This window comes from Neolamprologus multifasciatus, chromosome 14, assembly GCF_963576455.1.
Source record: "Neolamprologus multifasciatus chromosome 14, fNeoMul1.2, whole genome shotgun sequence".
Classification (NCBI taxonomy): domain Eukaryota; kingdom Metazoa; phylum Chordata; class Actinopteri; order Cichliformes; family Cichlidae; genus Neolamprologus; species Neolamprologus multifasciatus.
The window spans coordinates 17282255-17304375 of NC_140452.1; the positions used below are offsets into that span (position 1 = coordinate 17282255).

A 22121-nucleotide genomic window follows, 5' to 3' on the forward strand; every position below is an offset into this window, starting at 1 on the left:
AAAAAAACAAAAAAACAACTATTTTATAGAGCAAAAAAAGAGCAAAAACATTTCTAAAATTAAGCAATTTCCTATCAAAATTGCTTAATAAACATTTATTTTGTTTATCTTTATTTTATTAGTATTTTCCTTAAATGTGTTAAATATATATTTTCTCATCTAAATGTCCACTGAAATGTGAGCCAGGGGGCGGTAATGCGCCTTAACATTGGTTGCCAACCAAGAAGAAGAAGAAGAAGCTGTGAGCCAGGAGGGAGGGGGTGAGCGAGTCCTGAGTGATTCGCTTACTTATGATTCAGCACAGGAAGGGAGGGGGTGAGTGGCTCAAATGTGCTGTTAGCATGTTAGCAGAGCGATGCTACTGTGAACCGAGGAGCTATTTTCTTAATGTGAGCTTCTACTCAGGGTTTTTTCTTCCAGTTCAGAGCAGAAATTTTTTTGTTAAGATACTGGATGTTGTGTTTTTCTCCACAATTTTAATTATAAGCTAGATAGATTGCTGCTAACAGCAACAGGGATGAGTCAGTGAGTCAGTTGGACTTGTGAATCATGATTCATGAGTCAGTAAAGTGATTCTCGAGTATTGAATCTTCCAGGAATAGTGACATTATTTTCTGGAGAAGTGATTAGTCAGTATGTCGTGATTTCATACCTGCTGATCTCTAATCTGGAACCTAACCGGCACCAGCAGAGTAAAAGACACTTAACAGCTAAATTGAATCAAGCATAAAAACATTTTAGGCATCAAGACAAGTCATATTATCTGTGAATTTCCCTTTTTTTGATTGGTCAGATGCTGCCAACACCTCCCTTTCCTTGTGAAGGTGCATGAGAAATCCTGGATTAACTTTGCTAACCAGCGGTTATCCTGATCACGATTGTTAGTGTAAGTGAATCCAGATGATGGACAGAAAACCTGGGCATGCTGAAATCACTTCGTAGTATATGCCCCAGGGTTCAAAGGCCATCCAGTCGCACCATAACAAGAACATGGGAACACTAATGTTGTTTCTCCTTTTACAGTCATAATCTGCATTCATGGATGTTAAAAATGATTTTATTAGAAATGTATTTTGAAACAGAAGAGGTATTTCAGTTAAGATAACACAGAACTACTTCAGTGACAGTGGACGAGATCTTTCCACTGCTGTGCAGTCCAGATGTACAGCTCACAGACTGATGGCAACCTCTCAGAAAACACGAGTTACAGTAGTAGTGATAAACAGTGAGACAAAGATCCTCTGCTGAAGCAGAAAAGGTTTTATATATTTCCTATGTAACCTGCAGGGGTGATTCTCAAGTCTGTTGGAGCCCAGGCAAAAAGGGACAGGGACACCTGACAGCCCAGTGTGCCCAGCAGAGCTGACACGAGGGCTGTTTCAACTGAATCACACACTCTGCTTGCCAGAGGTGAGTGAGTGGAGTCATGTGGGGTCCCTTTAGGGAAGTCAGGTCCAGCGTACCGCCACTGCAGACTCTGCACATTATCACTGCTGTAATCTCAAATTTGTGCAGACAGTGCATTGTGGGTTGTGTTGCATCCGAATCTGCTGGCAGGCATCTTTTTCTCAATCCTGCCAAACATCGCCCCTTTCATGTAAGCGTGCAGGGAAGACCCAAGGTTAGAGAACTGATAACAAACTCTGTGTGACAGTTTATCCTGATTACAAACGTTAGGGTAAGTGAATCCAGATGATGGAAAGATAGCCCGGGTCTGTTGATGAGTCTCCACTTAAACACTGACTTTGTTTGTGTTTCCTGGAGTCCCGTCAGTCCTGTAAACCAGCGTCCCCAACCTTTTTTGTGCCACGGACCGGTTTATGACCGACAATATTCTCGGTCATACGCCTTTAAGGTGTCGAGGATAAATGCAACAAAATAGAACCAGTACCGCTGCCAAAAAAAGAAGAGTTATTCAAAACACATGGGAAAAGACCCAGGGAAACAGAGTTAACGATAAAAAGATTTTAAAAAATAACGCTTAAAAATTCATAGTTTTTCATTAAAACATTTTAATTAATTAAAATAAAATATTAAAAAACATTTAAACTCTACCACCACCAAAAATCGAAAAATAAAAATAATAATAAATGATGATAACATGTATTTATTATGTTGCTCTTTGTTTGATTTCTCTTGTTTTTTTTCTCCATACAGGTGATCCAGGTGTTTTGTGTTTTTCTTTTTGTTCCTTCCCCCTTTTCTCATCATCTCTTCTGCCCTCTGTTTTTCTTTCTCTCCCTCTCTTTCTTTCATTCTTTCCTTCTCCCTGTCCTATCCCCCAGTCGTGTCTGTCCCGTCTGTAACAACCGATAATAAAATAAAATAAATACACAATTATAATAAAGGTCAATCAAATGGACCAACATGGCATCTTTCTTGGCCTTCAAACAACAATTTTGATGGCTAAAGATCCAAATGGGACAGGCAAAAAAATAAATAAATGAATAAATGATGATAACCATGTGCAGCTTCTCTCGTCTTCCATTTTTCCATGATATGTTTCACTCTACATCAGACACGTGTTAAAGTGTGTTGGCTGCATATTAAGTTCAAAATGCTGATGAGCTCTGATCCAGTTGACTGATATACTCTGCTCTACATCCTGCACTGAAATATGAGGATTGTGTGTTTATTAAAATTTAAAATCATCATGGAGTCATTGACAGAAGAGCATCAACGTTCAGCCTGTTAAATTAGATTTAGATATTTTTATTTCAGAAATGATTCCTAATAAAAATGGAGAATATAAAAACACAATCAAAGCAGTAACGTCCATATTATGAAGTGTTTGCTGTATCAGACAATCATGTTTATTCACAACAATGAAAACAATATAGTGCAGATGAACATGGTGCTGTAATGAATCTGCTCTTAAACACAATAACAAAATACATTTTCCAAGAGAGATGATAATGATTCACATCAGAGTGAAGAACGAATACATTTACAACTGGTTTCTAACATTTATTATAGATCGAACTGATCACTGATAGAAACAGAAGAATATTCAAAATGATACTCTGAGAGATACATGAATGAGATATGGATAAACATCAAATCACATAAAACAAAAAAGCACATAATCATTATAACTGAAATAAAATATGAGCAGAAATAAACAAGAATTAAGTCGAAAGATAAAAAAAGGCAAAATGTTTAAAATATATAATCATATAAGAGACTGAACCGTCCAGTCAGGTCACAGATTCATATCTACAATAATATTTTTGTTTGTTTTTGTTTTGATTTCTTCACTTCTATGTATTATTATTATTATTATTATTATTATTATTATTATTATTATAAGCATATTAAGTGTGTGTCTGAGCTGAAAGCTGCTCTCCTGTCCTGGTTTTCTGTGTCACACAGACCACAACAACACAAAGCATCCCCTGCAGACTGCTGAGCAGTATCCACCTGACTCTGTAGAAGGTCGAGTAAACCCCAAAGGGCTCTCTGTAGATCAGAACAAATTTTTCTGCTGACACACACTCTAACTTTAAATTAAAACATGTACACACATACTCTCCTGCATCTTCCAGTGAGACATTAGAGATTATCAGGCTGTCATGGGAACAAGTGATTCTATTGTCACTGCAGAACTCAACATCGTTCACAATTTTGCCTTCTGTTTGGATCAACTTAAAGAACATAAAGCCCAAAGTACTATTTTTCCAATCATCAGAGCATCTCATAGTGACTTCATCTCCCTCTGAGAAAACCTTTACTGCAGGTGGTCCAAATTTAGGGCACACCAAAAGCCTGTACATATGACTTACTGTTTCACCTACACAGTAGTAGATACCTGAATCATTTAACATTAGTGATGGAAGTACCAGCGAGAAGTTTCGACCAATTTCTTGAGCAGTTTTGTAGGAAATTGCTTTCTTCATCCAAACTGGGGGCTGGTCATGAATGGGGTCCATGAAGGGACACTCCAGCATTACTGTGTCTCCCTCTGAAGCATAACGTTCCTTTGGTTGTTTGATCAAACGTACAGAGTAAGTGCTCACACACTGCTGTTGGTTCATCACCAGGTAGTAAACAGTTTGTTGTTCATTGAAGACATGAAGAAGTGATGTGTTTTTCACTTCCAGGAAACTTTCTTGGACTTTATTCACCTTCAAAATTGTTCTGTCTTCAAAACTACTCGGACCGGCTTGTTGCCACTCCCCGTAATGTCTGATCCAACGCACCGTCAGATTCTCACCTGCTCCTTTACATTGTACGTCTACAGTGTCTTCAGGACTTGTGAAACTCCCGCCTTGGCCCCCAAGGTCAGCAGCATCTTCCTCTGTATCATGTTCATCGCTTGCAAATGTGACATAAAGCATCTCACAGCTTTCTGCAAACTTGGGTCTCTTGAACTGACGCAAAGCAGTCGACCACACATTGGCTCGACTGACTCTAAGAAGACCTTCAATTTCTTCTTTGCTGAGCTTCTTAAAAGACGTATATAAAAAGGGACAATGACAAACAGATCTTGGGGAAAAATGGAAATTTGCTGTACATTTGACTCAAGTGCACAGATAATTATGTTGTGATAGTCCATATTGAATTAGTCAGAAATTAGCAATTACCTTTGTAATTGTGTAACTTAACAATAATCAGAGGTTACTTTCAAATCTTACCTTGAAATATGAACTTCACTCTGTCTATCAGAGTCTTCTAGGAGGCTACGCTGAATTGCCTCTTCAAGAGCTTCATCTTCCTCCAGAAAAATAGGGCTAAGTAGACAAAAGATATTAGAAATCATAAAACATGTCAGCCTTGAAGAATTTCTCACACTACATCATTAAAAATAAATAAATAATGTAAATCCTAAAGTTGCAGTGATTCAGCAAAAAAAACATTGGAAACCTGCATCGGAACAATATCCTAAACAACATCTAAATTGAAGGATTTCTTTAACACCTAGACAACAGCTTACACAAATTCTGCCACATTATATGGAAACATCTACTGTCCTTCTGCCTGTCCCTCATTTTCACTCTCCTGAGTGCAGCCCTCTGTTTCCTGATGCTTGGCCTCACTTTCACCTGGTGTTGTAGGCAACGCTTGATGCACTGAACAAAGGAAAGAAGGTCAGCATGACTTGCTTCATAAAGTTAACAGAGCCTTTATATATCCTTATATTAGTTTAAGTGAAAGTTGGGCACATATTCCTCCTTGGCTGTAATCACCTGTGATAATTAAAATTGGACAAATTAATGATGCTCTCATCAAACAAACCCCCCCAGGAATTATTACTCACTGCAGTAACAAAATCCAACTGGTCATTGAGCTTAGAACCTCACTAGGTTTTCATTCACGTCACATACATCGTCTTCTCCGGCAGACTGGACTTTCAAAGTCACTATCAGACAGCTCTTCTGGTTCCTCCTGAGGGAAAAGAAAGCATGAACTACATAAAATCAAATCACTGGTAACACAGAGGCACATGGCTGCACTAAAAACTGTATACTCAATATTTCTGCACTGCAATATAAAATGTTTACCTGTGCAGGTTTTTGTATCCCTGCCATTATATAGAGGCAGGTGGTGGAACAAATCGAGCCAACTTCTTGGCCATCCCAAAGAAAACTGCTAGAAACATTTGGTTTCATTAGTCGTTTACATCCTCTAATTGTACTCAAATACTCAAAAGGGAATGTCTGGCCAGTTGACAGTGCAAATGTTCTTCTGAAGATTGCTGCTATTTCTTCTCTAAGTTGTGCTTCAGACCAGTCAGATGTAAAGGAGATCTTCCCAATAAGGCCATCTTGTGCTAGTTTTGCTCTTGAATCTCCTCTCGGTATGAGAAACGTTGATGCTGAAGACAAGGGCAAGCACACAACATCTTTTGTATAGTGTTTGCAGGTCTTGTTTTTTCTCACAAAATGTGAGCGCATAGTATGAGCTTGAGGAACTGATGGGAGAGGAACCTGAAATGAATTCAAACACAGATACAGATAGACACCTATGCATTACAATACATCCGTAGTGTTTCTGTTATCTGTTCATTAAAAAACAAAAACAACAACAAAAAACAAACAAACTGTAGACTCAGACCATCTTACTATTGTCTACCCATTACACAGAAAACTGAACCTTTTGTATCTTGTAGATTAGCATTCGGTGATTATTGGTCAAATTGGTGATTCAGTCCCCAGGTGCTCTAATCTACAGCTCCCAATGGGTTTATCTGAGTATGACTGTGTGCGAATGTTGGACAGAAAAAGTGCTTGTATTAATCAGTGCCTGTGAATGGGTAAATGAGATCTGTTGTATAAAGTGCTTTGAGCACTCAATTAGAGTAGAAAAGGCCTGCAGTTAGGTCAGTGTGTATTTGGACCCTAACAAGTTTTATTTTGTTGCCCGTTTACTGAAACATTTTCCAATCATAGTTATATCATGAACATGATGTGCAGACTCAGCTTTAATTTAGGGTATCCATATTAAAATGATGATGTCATTACCAATTAAGCAGATAAAAGGCCTGGAATTGATTTGAGACGTAGTGTTTGCATTTTGAAAATTTTACTGCGAACAGACAACATGCGGTCAAAGAGAACATAACAGAAAGAAAATTAAGAAATTTATATAGCCACTACTTACCATCGAAACAATGAAAAATATTGACGTAAAATTTATTTTGCAACACCACAGAATAAATGATAGCGTATAATATGAAATGATAGATGTTTTCATATTGTCATATCGAACAGCCCTAATACAGAGGGTTCACTGCAAGGTGCAAGCCACTCATAAATCTCAAGAATAGAAAGGCTGAAATGGACTTAACAAAAAAACAAAACAAAAAAAACATCTAGTAGAAGCCAGCAAAATTTTGGAAAAACATTCTTTGGACAGATAAAACCAAGATCAACCTCTACCAGAATGATGGCAAGAAAAAAAGTATAGAGAAGGTATGGAACGGCTCATGATCCAAAGCATACCACATCATCTGTAAAACATGGCAGAGGCAGTGTGATGGTTTGGGCATGCATGGCTGCCAGTGGCACTGGTAGTGTTTACTGAATATGTGACACAGGACTGAAGCAGCCGAATGCGTTCAGAGACATACTTGTCTGTCTGCTTAAGTCCAGCTAAAAGTAGTCACATTGATTGGGCAGCATTTAATAATAAAGATGGACGATGACCCAAAACATACCCCATGACTTTATTAAAGTAAAGAAATAGAATATTCTTGAATGGCCAAGCCAGTCACTGGATTTTAACACAATAGAGCATACATTTCACTTGTTGAAGACCAAATTTAGGACAGAAAGGCCCAAAAACAAACAGCAACTGAAAGCCAATGCAGTAAGGGCCTGGCAGAGCCTTAGTAAGGAGGAATGCCAGCATCTGGTGGTGTCCATGACTTCAAGACTTCAGGCTGTCATTGCCAACAAAGGGTTTTGAATAATAGAAATAGAAATGATAATTTTATTTTCAGTTATTTAATTTGTCTAATTACTTTAGAGCCGCTGAAATGATAGGATTGTGTTTACAAATTACTTTTCCCCTCACATTTTTATGCAATCATTTCGTCCAACCCATTGAATTAAAACTTAAAGTCTGCACTTCAACTGCATTGGAGTCGTTTCACTTTTAATTCATTCTGGTAATGTACAGAAGCAACATTAGACAATGTGTCTGTATCCAAATATTTATGAACCTGACTGTATTTCAAAACCAGTCAGCTAAATGATATTGTAAGAAGGCCTACCGAGCAGTATGGTATCCCAGTGGAGACGGCAGGTCTACTTGGTCCAGGTGCATTGCTGGATTCCTAAGGAAACATTTACATCAAGAACGACTGTTACCTACCAAATAAATAAATACAGTTGTATGATGTTCGATCTCTGTCTGCTGCCTACCAAATGAAATAATTGAGGACTAGCTAAGTAATTTAGCTTTGCTAGTTTTGCTAACACTGCTATCAACCCATCCAAAATGCTATATAATAAACTTACCAAGTGCTGCGGCGTTTGTGAGGTTGACGGTGCACTACCGCTGAATCGTTGGATGGCCGACAAAACGGCTCTTCCAATGTTTTCAGCTACATCGCTGGACATGCCGGTAGGGAATAGGTGAAGCAGCTCATGGCAGTCAAAAGTGACCGTGAGAGGAGCGCACACACACAACCTGACCTCAACCGGCACACTTTAGCGCGGGAGGTTTTCTTGAAGCTTTTATTTTGGTATTTCCCTCTGACCCGTACAATAAATTTGCATATTAGCTAAATATTTAGTTTCCCGTAAAATTTAGATTTAACATTTAACATTTAGATTTATATATAATATTTACATTTAACATTTAGATTTAAATATAATATTTACATTTAACATTTAGATTTAAATATAATATTTACATTTAACATTTGGATTTATATATAATATTTACATTTAACATTTAGCATTTAGATTTAACATTTAAAATTCTGTTTTAAATATAAAAAGTTACAAATATTTTACTAAATGTTGTAAAAAATGACTCGAAAAAACATGTTTTTTAAAGATTTAGAGCTAAATGTGGAAAAATGTTGCCGTTAATTTCGGCATGTTTCAGTTTACAAACGGCGCCCCATACATAGGCTGTATCCCAATTCAGATCGTCTGCAGCCTTAAAGTACGCAGCCCTAACGGTCCACAAGGGCCGCGTACTCAAAGACCACTAAGGCCGGAAGTGCGAGGCTTCTGAAATGGGATGGTCTAGCTTCCGTTGCGCTGCCCAGGTTGCCTAGCAACCATGATACTAACAGCTGGAAACGTTTCGTACAGCTTTGTTTGACAGAAATGAAGGAGAAAATCTTTTGTTCATTTGTTTGTTGGTTTCTACATGAGCTTTGATCATTCTCTGTAAGATTAAGGTCAGCTATTGAACAGTGTATATTTTAAAGTAAAGGCTTTAAAACCAAGTTAGTACAAACGTTACTAATGTCACATAACTTTGCCGACATGTGGCCAACAGTAATGTTTTAATGTTCTTCGTTATTAAACATTTGCACATAAATAAGTGACATGATATTCAGTACTTACTTAAAGTTTACTCTTCGGGCCCTCATCCGCCGTTTTCCGCCAAAATTATCCACACCCACCGCCGTGCTATGCATTCTGGGATATGTTGGGCCACGAAGTCTACACCGCCACATCCTTAAAATTCAGGGAAATGAAGGACGCATTTGAGGGCCGCATTTCGAGCAGCCTTCGAAGTGGGACAGTCTTTGTCGCATCGCTGTGACGTAATTGGCCTTAAAATGCGGCCTTTAAGGCTGCAGACCCTGAATTGGGATACAGCCATAGCCTAACATATGAAACAGGAAAAGACGGCCGTGTAATCCCTTTATTTCCCTTGAGAGAGAAATGGATCTGAAACCACAGAAACCAGAGTGTTTGCATTCACACAGATAATGAAGACGTGCTGCTCGGAAATGTTAGATACAGATAAAAATGGAGTGTGTGTGTGTGTGTGTGTGTGTGTGCGTGTGTGTGTGTGTGTGTACTGAGCCAAGATTGCGAAACCGCCTAACTGCCTCAGTAATTATGGACCTTATAGTCCTTACAAACACTGTTTCACTAACTTCAGTAAACATTTTACATACATATATCACTGCTGTATAATTTACAGCAAACGCCGTGAACGCAGCAGTGCACGAGCCACTGCAGTGGAGCTCACGTACAGCTTTGTGGGCTCAAAATGTGGTTATATACAATATTATTTTGTACTTGTACTTTTGTATGTGTAAAAAGAATTTGTGTGTGTGTAAAAAAGATTTGTATGTGGACTTAGCCAAAAAAAAACGTGGGAATCTCTGCAAGTTACAAGTACGAATTTTGACCCTATTTTTCTTCCTTTCATCTGATTGGTCAATGTCATGTCAATCACAAATGTAACAATCCAATCAGAGAACAGATGGGTTTGGCTGTCGGAGGGGAGCTTTTTTGAACTGCGGGTTATTACTCTATAATATTACTTACTCTAATATTACTAATAATAATTATTAGTAATATTAATTATTTATTATCTAATAATATACTAATCTAATATTACTTACACCGCACTTTACAGTTATTTATTTGTAAAAAATCATGTATGATTTTTGTTCCAATTCTCATATGTTTACCACTTTGTGTTGGTCTTTCACGTGGAATTCCAATCCAATTGATTCATGTTTGCGGCTGTAATGTGACAAAATGTGGAAAGGTTTAAGGGGGCCGAACACTTTTGCAAGCCACTGTAAGGAGCTTGGAAAGAAAAGCATCTGGCATCAGGACATCCAGATGTTTTTCTTCTCTACAAAGGTGTATTAAAAAAAAGAACAGCAAATTATAATATTACAGCAGATGTGTGACCTTAAAGGTTTCTGGCTGAAAAAAGGTCACTGATCAAACTGATTCTTGCTCACAAAACACATTTTAATCAGATTCTCTGCAGGAAAATTTGAAAACATTTCCTCCTAAATTCTCAGTATTCACTTATCAGCATTCAGTCAAACGTTCATTTACGGGTGTAGTTAAAAAACTGCTAATAACTGACTTTCCACAGCAGTTGTTTGGCCGGACACAGTAAGAGATGTAATCTGTTACTCTTCATGTGAGAAAGAAGGTGTCTCTGAGATGTACTAATAGTGTGTTAGTTCCAAATAGTAAATTAGTGAATGTATTTCATGGCAGTTTGATTATTCTGGGACAAACAGTGCAGTCTTCCTCAAAGCATCACTGTGAATATAATCATATAATGTTAAAAATATAATAACAGTCTTTTTATTATTGGTCAATGAAATAAATAAATCTTCTTTATTATCAGAGTGAAAACAGACTAACGCCACAAACGAACGTCAACTGATGACTCCATAAATATTCAGCCCTTCAAAGGTGACTGACCTACTTCAACAGCCAAAATCACATATTTCTGGAAGGTCCACTCACTAGTTATTCAGCATGCCAGGCTACAGTTACACCATGCAGACAAAAGAGCACTCGGAGCAAGTTAAAGGAAAGTTTATTCAAAAGTAGAAGTCTGGGAATGGAGACAGAGTTCACTTAAATCTGTCATTATGAAACGGAAGCAATCAAATCTGCCTAAATCTGACACTCAAAGGTAAACTGGATACCTGGCTGACCATCACGTTCATGACCAGGTGAGGACGGATCAAAGATCAGGAGTCGATTTCAGGCTTGGTCTTGCTTTCATCATATTAGTCCAATCCAATCCAACTTTATTTATAGAGTACGTTAAAACCAACATGGTTGAACAAAGTGCTTTCCATCACAAAAACTGAGATAAAAGTAAAAAAAAAACATAAACAGACAAAGAAAATGAAATAACAATAAAATAAATACATAAATGAAAAAAAGATTTCAAAATTAAACCCTTAAATATATTAAATATTAAAACTAGTGCTGTCAGCGTTAATCTCGTTAAAATGACATTAACGCCATAACCGCATTAACGCGGCAAATTAGTATTTTCCTTAAATGTGTTAAATATAGATTTTCTCATCTAAATGCCCACTGAAATGTGAGCCAGGGGGTGGTAAAGCGCCTTAACATTGGTTGCCAACCAAGAAGAAGAAGAAGCTGTGAGCCAGGAGGGAGGGGGTGAGTGAGTGAGTGATTCGTTCGTTCTATGATTCAGCACAGAAGGGAGGGGGTGAATGAGTGAGTGAGTGATTTGTTCACTCTATTGCTGTGTCCCAATTCAGGGTCTGCACGCTTGAAGTACGCATTTCAAGTGCGATTACGTCACCGCCACGCGACGACGGCTGTCCCAATTCGAAGTGTACTTCAAATGCATACTCCAAATGCGCCGTCGATTACCCCAAATATCAAGCGTGGTCCGGTGCACGCTTCGTGGTCCCATATATCCCACAATTCATAGCGCGGCGGTGGGTGTGGATAATTTTGCCGCAAAATACGGCAGAAGGGAGCTGCTGAAGAGTGAACTGTCAAAAGTAAGTACTGAACATGACGTCACTTAATTATGCGCGAATGTTTAATAACGAAGAACATTAAAACATTGCTGTTGGCCACATGTTGGCAAAGTTGTATGACATTAGCGATGTTTGTGCTTACAGCGTTAACTTGGTTTTAAAGCCTATATATATATATATATATATATAGATAGATAGATAGATATAGATATATATCATAATAATCTGACAATAATATAATATTGGCCATGTTATATTTACATTACCACAGTGAGATGATTTTAGTCTTATGAACAACATTAGCTAATTGTTATTTACTAACTAATCTTAAATGACTGTTCAGTACAGAAATGAAGCCCAACAATCATGTTTTACAGTCCCGTGGCCTCAGCCTCAGATACTCAACTAATCAAAGTGATGTCATGACAAAAATGAATGACCAACAAAACATTTTTCTCCTTCATTTCTGTCAAACAAAGCTGTATGTAACGTTTCTCGCGGCTAGACCGTCCCATTTCACAAGCCTCTCACTTCCGCACTTCTCGTACTTATAGTACGCGCCGTACGTAGTACGCGTAGTGCGCGTACTTCAAGCGTGCACACCCTGAATTGGGACACAGCTTATGATTCAGCACAGGAGGGAGGGGGTGAGTGAGTGAGTGAGTGATTCGTTCACTCTATGATTCAGCACAGGAGGGAGGGGGTGAGTAGCTCAAATGAGCTGTTAGCATGTTAGCAGAGCGATGCTACTGTGAACTAGGGTTGCCAACCGTCCCTTAAAAAACGGAATCGTCCCGTATTTAGAAACAAAAGTACACGTCCCGTATTGAGCTAATAAGGGACGCACTTTGTCCCGTAATACAGTGAGAATCAAAAGTAGTCTATAAGTTTTAATGTAATTAACGCTTTGTTTGAAACTATAATTCCCAGCCCCGCTCCTGCTTTGTGACCAATGAGCTGACAGCACACTTATGACTATTCGAGTATGACAATTCAGATTACCGCTCATCTCATTGGTTGAGGAAAGGTCGCTTGCGGAGAAAATACCGGAAGACCACAGATGACCACAACAAAAAGCATGGCCAACAGGGAAACAAACGCCGACACTGCGGTGCAAGTCTCAGACGACAGTACACCTGAAGCTGGGCAAACACTGTGCGATTTTCAAACTGCACGATTGGCTTGCATGGGTTATAAGTTCGTAGGTCACGATGCAGGGTCTCACACTATACCGCCCGATGCTCTGATGCGACCTGAGTCACACTGTGCCTCCATAAAATGAAGGTTATAACAGAAAATCTGTCGCTCGCTCTCCCTCTCTGTCTTTCACGCACACAGACACACACCGCCATCAACATTGCTAAATTACTAATAACAAACATGATCAGGCAGCTGTGATTGAGCAGCAATGTAAATCCAACTATTTTCACGGTTGTTGTGGTCGTGATAATTTGGTGATGCCACATCGAAAAGGCTTGGATGAGCTTTCCAAAGTTCTACAAGTTGTGCCTCCATCGCTTGTGTCCAGATCACACGCTGCACAGCCGTGCTGCTCCGTCTTTTTCACCGACGTTTACGTGTTTGCGCGTGAGCAGTGTGAGCGGCTGCGGTGACACCCTCACGAGCGATTGATGATCGGGAGCTGGTCGTGAGGTGTTAATCGCTTCTCGTTACCCCACGTATACTACACGATGCACGATGAAGGCCAAAATCGGCCGATCACCAAATTGGTCGCACGACTCAAAAATCGGCTCAAAATGGGCCAAAAATCGCACAGTGTAAGCCCAGCATTAGACCAGCAATGTTTGTTCCTCTCAGAGAAAGAAAAAAAGGCTGCAAAAGTGCAGGGAAGAATGGGAAAAGGAAAACACCTGGCTGGAAAAGTGCACGATAACACCTATAAAGCGCACTGCACTGTGTGCCGGCGCACTTTTTCCATAGGCGTGCTTCTAATGGTGGGCACATGAAGAACATGAGGGGCGTGAAAGCTCGGGGAACCCTTAACCAATTTTTGTCTATCAGGCCACGGCAGAACCAGATATGGTAAACACTGGTTTGTTTGTTTTTAAACCCTCTGGTTAAGGTTAAAATGGGCATGTGCAGTGAATATCAGCACTATGTGGCCAGAAGTGTGATAATATAATTTATTTTGTGTAATAAACAACTGCAAGGATAGATGATTACAACAAATAGATGAGTAATACATAAAATTAATACATAGATGAATAATGATGATGAGTTATGATGCGTAATCATGGGAACAAGTGGGTTTACAAACGGGAGCAAAAGCTGAAATAATGCCTCTGCTGAAGCCAATTGCACTAAATGCACTAAATGTGCACTGTTACAAGAATATTTTTCTTTCTATTGTTTTCTATTAATTTATATAATTTTAAGTTAAGCAGGACAGAGTTCTTTTAAAGAAAGATTTACTTTTATTATCAAAAGTTAAGCATGACAGGCTTCTGTTTAAGAAAGAGACCTGTTTTATTGTGTTAATGTTGTCATTTTGAGCTAAAAATAAATGGCTAAATGATTTTTGTTTCCCATGTGTTGATATCACAAAGAATATGCATCTACTTAAATCAAATTCAAGTCAAATGGTTAAAAAAAATAATTTCACACACAAAAAAAGAGCTAAAAAATTCACCACACTGGGAAGGGTGAAGACAACTGGGTCGCCCGGCCCTGGCCACGAGGTGTCCCTTATTTATTTCTCAGGGAGTTGGCAACCCTACTGTGAACCGAGGAGCTATTTTCTTGATGTGAGCTTCTACTCAGGTTTTTTTCTTCCAGTTCAGAGCAGAAATTTTTTTGTTAAGATACTGGATGTTGTGTTTTTCTCCACAATTTTAATTATAAGCTAGATACATTGCTGCTAACAGCAACAGGGATGAGTCAGTGAGTCAGTTGGACTTGTGAATCATGATTCATAAGTCAGTAGAGTGATTCTCGAGTATTGAACGATTCGTTCATGATTCGCGCATCACTACATTAGACAAAAATGAAACTTTAGACCATGGCTATTCAACTACGAAGTTAGTTGGGCCAGATTTTCAAACCGAGGAATTTATCTGGGCCAGATATTTTTTTAGTAAGCAGCAGATCATGATCAATTTCAAATCCACACAACTGTATTGAAAAACAAGTATTTTTTTTATTCCTTTTCCCCTGTAAATCTGGTGACCTCTCACAAATGCACACCAAAAGGTCCATTTAAAAAAAAGGGAGCTATAACTAAACTATTTTTTGCACATTTGAAATAATAATAATAATAACAAAAAACCATTTTGATAATTCCCTTTCAAATTAAAATAAATATTTCACTGACCACTCACTTTTCCTGCCATGGATGGAGCCCCATCCGTCACAAGTATACAGACACGCTTCATATCCAGACCACTTTCCTCAAAAAGAGCTGAAATCTTCTCAAACATTATTTCGCCAGCTGTGTGTCCCTCTAACGGTAGTAAGCCGAGCAATTTCCCATCCAAATAACGGACATATACACACAACTGTGCATTATCAGTTCTGTCTGTGATCTCCTGCTATAGACATTACATCAGTTTTCTTCAGGTCATCTAACAGCATTTCAAACTCGTCTGACGCCAGAACTTCTACTCTACGAATATTTGAACTGTCTGACAGGGGTACGTTTTTAATAGCAGATGTCACACTTACTTTAATTTTTTCATCACTTTTCACCGCATCCACCACGGCCAGCATGCAGTATTTCACTGTTTCAGAATCTGTGAAAGGCCTTTTCTTCTTCGCCAAGAAGTAAACACGAAGGGAAGCTGCTGCAGCTCTCTCTTGGGCTGTACAGGACCCTCATCATGGTAGTACAACTCCGGTTGTAAGATTATTAAACTCGGTAAAATGAATAAGTATTTGTCAGTCCAGGCAGGGTTAAACCGACAGTTTTCATTGTCAATTTTGCGCTTTTGGAGTGAGAAAGACATGCTGTTGTTGCATCATATATTACGATGAAGTTTAGTAACTTCAGGTCACTGCAACAAGCCCAGGAACAATTTACCGACGGATGGGTACAGGACCTTGAAATGCACCGTGTAGAACGAAAGACCATCATACGTATCATAAGTTTACCAGTCTCACAAATCGTCTTCATAAATACACATTCGTTAACCGTTTATTAATAGGACCTTTAAGCTAAACGGTAATTAATTAGTAGTGGAAATAATTTCTGGTTCGCATTACAGAAATGTAGCAGTGACAATAATACTGTATGCTGTAATCGTACTGGGCAATTAGTGATACAAAAAAACCTGTTTTATCCTGTGAATAAAAGTATATGTTTTTGTCAATGTACCATGGTAATAACAGAAGCGAAACGCAATATTGTGTCAGGACAATTCACTATTTATGCACAATAAACAAATGAGCATAGCGCCACAATTTCTGTTCAGCGCCAGACTTGCTTGTAATCTATATCACCAATTATGTTATGAAAAATGACATATTAACTACAACAGAAGACTGACCTTTGTGGAAATGTTTGGAGCAAACTAACCTGTGAGCTGGAGTGTTCTGGGACGTTATATTTGGTCTTTGAATGGCTGCAATCCAGGCCATCCGTCGCCTCTTTTTACTTCGGAAACATGGCTCGAACAATTTCTCTTCAACGACGTAATCCAATAAAAAAACGATCTCTTTACCCGTCGGCTTCCCGTGGCTGTCATGCGACCGGCTATTGCAGTTAATAATACAACAGCTTCTTGACAGTTTTTTGTGTTTCTTTTTATCGCTGTGTAACTGATTTCAATTGAAAGCCTGCGTGCGCTAGTACCTCTTGCCACGAGTTCCCAGAATTCTTTGCGGTTTTACCCTTGAATGACGTCACATTTTCAATCTCATTGACATTATTGACATTATTTTCTGGAGAAGTGATTGGTCAGTACGTCGTGATTTCATACCTGCTGATCTCTAATCTGGAACCTAACCGGCACCAGCAGAGTAAAAGACACTTAACAGCTAAATTGAATCAAGCATAAAAACATTTTAGGCATCAAGACAAGTCATATTATCTGTGAATGTCCCTTTTTTTGATTGGTCAGATGCTGCCAACACCTCCCTTTCCTTGTGAAGGTGCATGAGAAACCCTGGATTAACTTTGCTAACCAGCGGTTATCCTGATCACGATTGTTAGTGTAAGTGAATCCAGATGATGGACAGAAAACCTGGGCATGCTGAAATCACTTCGTAGTATATGCCCCAGGGTTCAAAGGCCATCCAGTCGCACCATAACAAGAACATGGGAACACTAATGTTGTTTCTCCTTTTACAGTCATAATCTGCATTCATGGATGTTAAAAATGATTTTATTAGAAATGTATTTTGAAACAGAAGAGATATTTCAGTTAAGATAACACAGAACTACTTCAGTGACAGTGGACGAGATCTTTCCACTGCTGTGCAGTCCAGATGTACAGCTCACAGACTGATGGCAACCTCTCAGAAAACACGAGTTACAGTAGTAGTGATAAACAGTGAGACAAAGATCCTCTGCTGAAGCAGAAAAGGTTTTATATATTTCCTATGTAACCTGCAGGGGTGATTCTCAAGTCTGTTGGAGCCCAGGCAAAAAGGGACAGGGACACCTGACAGCCCAGTGTGCCCAGCAGAGCTGACATGAGGGCTGTTTCAACTGAATCACACACTCTGCTTGCCAGAGGTGAGTGAGTGGAGTCATGTGGGGTCCCTTTAGGGAAGTCAGGTCCAGCGTACCGCCACTGCAGACTCTGCACATTATCGCTGCTGTAGTCTCAAATTTGTGCAGACAGTGCATTGTGGGTTGTGTTGCATCCGAATCTGCTGGCAGGCATCTTTTTCTCAATCCTGCCAAACTCCGCCCCTTTCATGTAAGCGTGCAGGGAAGACCCTGGGTTAGAGAACTGATAACAAACTCTGTGTGACAGTTTATCCTGATTACAAACGTTAGGGTAAGTGAATCCAGATGATGGAAAGATAGCCCGGGTCTGTTGATGAGTCTCCACTTAAACACTGACTTTGTTTGTGTTTCCTGGAGTCCCGTCAGTCCTGTAAACCAGCGTCCCCAACCTTTTTTGTGCCACGGACCGGTTTATGACCGACAATATTCTCAAGGACCGGCCTTTAAGGTGTCGAGGATAAATACAACAAAATAAAACCAGTACTGCTGCCAAAAAAAGAAGAGTTATTCAAAACACATGGGAAAAAACCCAGGGAAACAGAGTTAACGATAAAAAAGATTTTAAAAAATAACACTAAAACCCCTGAAGAGCATCAGTTTCACACCCGAACCTCAACTCTTGCGGCCTGGTACCAAACGACCGGTGCCGGTCCGTAGCCCGGGGGTTTGGGGACCGCTGCTGTAAATAAAAGAAATCTGTTTGAAGGCTGTGCAGAGCAGCGGGACCACACATTGTCACGTAACGTTTTTTATCATATTAATATTTATTTGTAAAATAGTAAATTTTAGTTTTAATGTTCAGTAAATAAAATTATATTATTGAATACTACGTGCCACGCAATAATAGTAATAATATTACTTCTAATAGTCGTAATAGCAGTTGTTGCTGTTGTTGTTGTCATCGTGTGTTTAATATCGTGACCAGTGTTGGTCAAGTTACTTGAAAAAAGTAATCAGTAATTAATTACTGATTACTTCCCCAAAAAAGTAATCCCGTTACTTTACTGATTACTTATTTTCAAAAGTAATTAATTACTTAGTTACTTAGTTACTTTTTAAAAACATGATTTACAACCTGAATAGGTGATAAAGCGATAGATCTTTCAGCCCAATTCTACTTTTTCTACATAATCCATCATACAAAATGTAATCAAATGGAAAAGTCTCTTTTTAAAACTTGTTTTGTTAGTTTTAATCTTTTAACTTTATGCATGAAGCAAAATTTTAATTATATGCACCATTCTCTGACTGGAAGAAATTAGTTTAACATTTAAACCTATTTTCTGCACATTCCAGCACATAATAAATAAATAAATAAATAAATATGAAACAGGTGAAAATAGAGCAGGTGAAAATAGAGCAGAAGGACCGCTAGTCTTTGACTTCATTTATTTTCTGCTGTGTTTTACTTGCATCTGAAAGAGTGAGTGTAAACACAAAAATAAAAAAAATAAAAAATTTATATATATATATATATATATATTAGGGGTGCAACGATACTCGTATCGATATCGAACCGTTCGATACAGTGCTTTCGGTTCGGTACGCATATGTATCGAACGATACAACATTTTTAATTTATTTTATCAACTTTCCTTCTGACGATGCTGTCTGTGTTGAGCGCTCAGTGGATCTGCGCTCGACAGTGCAGCCTAGGCGGCGTAGTCGAACACAGATTCACTGAGCGCAGGGCAAGCTAGCGAGACAGAAGCTAGGCTAGTTGCAACATGGCAAATTGAACCTCCCCCACCCTCATTCAGATCTGGCGTTTGGAACTATTTTGGTTTTCATGTGATGTATGACCCTGAAGGTAAGCGAGTCATGGACAAAAGTAAAACAGTATGTTGGATGTGCCAGCAATGCTCAATTGGTGGGAACTAGTGTGTTAGCGCAGTTAGCTCGTTAATGTGTTGACGTCTTCCAGCCCCACTCATGAGGTGATCCGCGGTAGCTCGTTAATGGAGATTTGCCGTGTTGTGACGTTAATGTCATTTCAGATTAACGCTGACAGCACTAGTGGGAACACAACCAATATGACTGCACATTTACTCGGACATCATCCTAGTGCAAAGACAAGTGGAAGCAGACAAAAACAAGCAGGCATGCTACAAACGTTACCCGAGTCATTTAGACAGCCGTTAGCACATGATTCTCCTTATGGGGACCTGATATGTTTAATATGCTGCTGAGAATATAGCCCAGAAGAAGCGTATAGTATAGCTTTTATTTTGGAAAGAGACATTTCTCCATAATAAACTCTCTTTTCCAAAGATGAGTGATTCCTCAATCAGATACAGGGCTCGCAAAATCGCTAGCCCGACGTCCTGGGGCTTTTTTCCAGTCGGGCTACCAAAATCTATCTCTGCCCTGCCCGTCGGCCTATCGTAGGAAGGAAAAATATATGTCAATGCTTTTGCATTCTTTCGGAAATGTATCTGGGTAATTATGTCATTGGCATCGGCCACTGTCAATATGTGACATACTGAAATCGCGTTTGAATTTGCGCTTGTTTTTTGCTTTCACTTTGCAATCGCGTGAACTGTGTATAGAGAGCGACAGTACTGATTGGTGAGTGATGATAATTTGCGCACCAATTCCTCTGACATCGTCTTATCAATCGTTAGCTTACTATGCAAACATGACAAGTGAAATCTCCTGCAGCTTAAACATGTGAGAGGTTGATCGCGCAGAGAATCGCTGAGCGTTATGTTAGTGCGTGTGTAAAAGCAGCAGGATATATATTTTAGTTCTGCTGAGCCAAATAAGACAGGTCAGGGTGAAGAAGTGACAGCCAAAGAAAAGCTTACCACAAAACGGAAACGTTATGACAAATCAGACTATAAGGCAAAAAGAAAGAGCAGCTTTATGGTTTCATGGACAAAATAATTTTTGTGGCTGCAATATGACGAGCTAAATAACCAGGGCTGCACATAAGTGGTCCGCAGGTGCGCATTCGCTGTCAAAATAAAAACCCGCACAAGATAAGAAGTTGCAACGCGTGTTTGCGTACTTAAGATTTTCTGGAGGAGGACAGACAGAGCTCTTAAAGATGTCGAAGAAGCTCCTTTAAGCAATTACTGTGATGTTCCTCCACCTCCAAAGAAATGTCAGAAGGAGTCCGAACCACAAAAGAAGCGCGTATTCTCGGAAAAGTGGTTGCAGGAGGTGAGCTGGCTTCAAACAAATGATGAACGCACAGAGATGTGGTGCAGAATGTGCCGTGAAAATTTAATAAATGACAAATTAATAAAAAGGCATGAACATTTTTTTTGTATCGAAAAAATATCGAACCGTGACACCAAAGTATCGAACCGAACCGAACCGTGAATTTTGTGTATCGTTGCACCCCTAATATATATATATATATATATATATATATATATATATATATATATAAATTTTTTATTTTATATATATATATATATATAAATATATATATATATATATATATATATATATATAATTTATATATATATATATATATATATATAAATTTTTTATTTTTTTTATTTTTGTGTTTACACTCACTCTTTCAGATGCAAGTAAAACACAGCAGAAAATAAATGAAGTCAAAGACTAGCGGTCCTTCTGCTCTATTTTCACCTGTAAAGCAGGAGTAGAGTAGGCGGAGGTTTATCCTGGTGCAGGTGTGCCGCAGCGGTCGGTGGAAGGATACCGCAGTTTCTCTGTGAGTTTGTCATTACGTCATAGCTACTCGGTGCTAGCTTGGAAGTTTAGGGGGGTTTTTTCGCTGTAAAAAGAAGTTTTCTTCCCACGCACAGCGGACACTAATGTTTTTGTCACTTTTTACGGAATCAAACTCAAAGTAAGGTCAGTACTTCCACGCTTTAAACGCTGCACGCTCATACTCTCTCCCGCACTCGATATATTATCCATTGTTGATCTGCACACAGCTGTTGTCACGAACATCACACTCTGTCATGAGACATTCTCGCAAGAAAATCACGGTTTTAGTAACGCAGTAACGCAGCGTTCCTACGGGAAAGTAACGGTAATCTAATTACTGTTTTTGCAATAGTAATCCCTTACTTTACTCGTTACTTGAAAAAAGTAATCGGATTACAGTAACGCCCATCTCTGATCGTGACTTGTTTAATTCATAGATTTTCATTAAAACATTTTAATTAATTAAAATAAAATATTAAAAAAAAACAAAATTTAAACTCCACCACCAAAAGTCGAAAAATAAAAATAATAATAAATGAGGTCAATCAAATGGACCAACATGGCATCTTTCTTGGCCTTCAAACCTCAATTCTGATGGCTAAAGATCCAAATGGGACAGGCAAAAAAATAAATAAATAAATGATGATAACCATGTGCAGCTTCTCTCATCTTCCATTTTTCCATGATATGTTTCACTCTACTTCAGACACGTGTTAAAGTGTGTTGGCTGCATATTAAGTTCAAAATGCTGATGAGCTCTGATCCAGTTGACTGATATACTCTGCTCTACATCCTGCACTGAAATATGAGGATTGTGTGTTTATT

The 22121-nt window shown here is 38.8% G+C and overlaps 1 protein-coding gene and 1 long non-coding RNA gene across 2 annotated transcripts in view; one reads left to right on the forward strand and one right to left on the reverse strand.

The window, feature by feature from the left end:
• Nucleotides 1-22121, forward strand: part of LOC146503850 (uncharacterized) — a 103797-nt gene that overhangs the window by 25642 nt on the left and 56034 nt on the right. The window lies entirely within an intron of this gene.
• LOC146503852 (uncharacterized) lies at nt 4611-6741 on the reverse strand. Its single transcript, XR_014877840.1, has 3 exons — nt 5502-6741; nt 5325-5385; nt 4611-5069 (listed from the first exon to the last, which is right to left on the reverse strand). It is a non-coding gene; the product is annotated as an uncharacterized LOC146503852 (long non-coding RNA).